Source organism: Acomys russatus, chromosome 15 (assembly GCF_903995435.1).
Source record: "Acomys russatus chromosome 15, mAcoRus1.1, whole genome shotgun sequence".
NCBI lineage: Eukaryota > Metazoa > Chordata > Mammalia > Rodentia > Muridae > Acomys > Acomys russatus.
This window is the reverse complement of record NC_067151.1, coordinates 60801580-60803683: the sequence shown is the minus strand read 5'-3', so window position 1 is coordinate 60803683 and position 2104 is coordinate 60801580.

The window sequence follows — 2104 nt, the reverse complement described above, 5'->3', positions numbered from 1 at the left end:
GAGTGGCAGAAAAGTGACAAATCAGAGAACGACTCGACAGAACAGGATATGCCCAACTCATGAGAGGAGAGAGGAAAGGGAAGCTACTTAAGGGGCAATGCAGAAACAGGAGGCAGTTTTACCAGGACACTAATAGAGAGAAACAGGCTGCAGAGAGAGAACTCAGGTGAAGACAGAACAAGCCAGAGACGGAGAAGGAGCTAGAAGATTAGAGCAGATTGCTGAGTTAGTTCGAGGCCGAGCAGAACAATTCAGAGGCCAAGAGAGAAGCCAGATTGAATAAATCAGCTGGGAGAGGAGTTTCAGTCAGAACAGCTGAGTTGAATGAGGCAGCTGTGAGCTTAGTAAGTTTATTCAGCAGTTAAGTCCCAGAGGCTGAAAACATTCTAGGCGTAGATTAGATCCGTCAGAGGCAAGAAGCTTCCAGGACGAGGCCTAGGTTAGCAGACAGAGGCTCTAAGCCTCCAAGACAACAATTACCTCAAGAGAATGAAAGTTCCTTTTACACACAATAAAATTTGTTTTGGGCCAAGTAGCAGTGTTGTATCAAATTCTGGACCATCTGCATGCTAGGCAAGCACTCTGCTGTTGAGCTGCCTACACCCATAGTGTAGTGTAGTTTATTATTATTTATTATTATCATCGTCATTATCATTATTATTATTATTATTATTATTATTATTATTATTATTATTATTATTATTATTATTATTATTATTAGTTTTTCAAGACAAGGTTTCTCTGTGTAATAGCCCTGGCTGTTCTGGAACTCTCTTTGTAGACCAGGTCCGCCTTGAACTCACAGAGATCTGCCTGCCTCTGCCTGGATTAAAGATGTGCGCCACCATGCCAGGCTCATAGTGTAGTTTAAACACAGGTGTACACAAAAATTATTCTGGGCTGATCGAAGCAGGCATCTAGAGAAGGTGGTATAATTTTGTCTATGAAGCCAAATGTTCAGATATATGGTAAGGATACGGATGAGCCACATCCTTTCACTGTCTTTACTGTCATCATCCTTCTCTCAAAGCACCCTTTCCGTGTTCTTTAGGTTCCTTGCCGAACCTCAACAGCTCTTTGGGTGGCTGGTTTCAATAGTTCCTGTTCTTAGGAGCAGGAAGGGAGAACTCGCAGAGAGATGGATGTGCCGCGGTCAGGCTGCTAGGTAGAGGGCACTCAATTACAGGGTGACAGCGATCCAGAATCAGAGGGAGACAGGGAAGAGCAGGTGCATAGTACTGTCATCACAGGCAGCCAGTAAGTGAAAACGCCTATCATAAACGTGAGTGGCTATGACGGCCATATACACACAAAGGCAGAGCAGACAGCATACCCAGCCTTTAAGGTCATATAGCAAAGGAGATGATCGCCTTCCTTTTTTGTTCGTTTGTTTTGTTTTTAAAGACAGGATTTCTCTGTGTAGCCTTGGCTGTCTGGAACTCGCTCTGTAGATCAGGCTGGCCTCGGAGATCCGCCTGATTCTGACTCCCGAGTGCTGGGATTAAAGGCATGCGCGCCCTCGCAGCTGGCTCACCTCCCTTTTATATTTATTTCAGCTCTCAGATGCCTGCGACCTCGTTTTCTTTCTGGTTTTGCAGCTTAATTTCATACACCTCCTTCGGGCTTTGGCTTTTCTTGGTGCGCTTTGTTCTAACTCCCAGGTCGACTTGGAAGCGTCACCATTTTATTTACAAATAACTTTCCCTTTAAGGTATTTACTCCTCCACTTTCCCAAACACCATCACTTTCCCGACAACACTTGCAGTTTCTAAGAGTACCACAGTTCCCACAAACCTTAGGTGCTCTGAGGAACTTCAAGTACCGAAATGCTCTAAGTGTTTCCGTAATTACCGCGCTGATCCCTGGGACTTGTAGTAACCTAGGACTTGCAACGCAACACCACCACCACAAACAAAAACAACAAACAAACAAACTACGAATCCCAGGAATCCCCGCGCCAGAGGTTAGTTTCTCTCAGTCTTTCTGCGCACCCTTTGCTCCGCTTTCAGACTACAACTCCCGCCATGCTTTGCACCTAGTTCCTTGAGGTAGAGAATGGAGCTGTTGCAAAAGTGTTCTCTGGGAATTGTAGTTCCTATGTTTG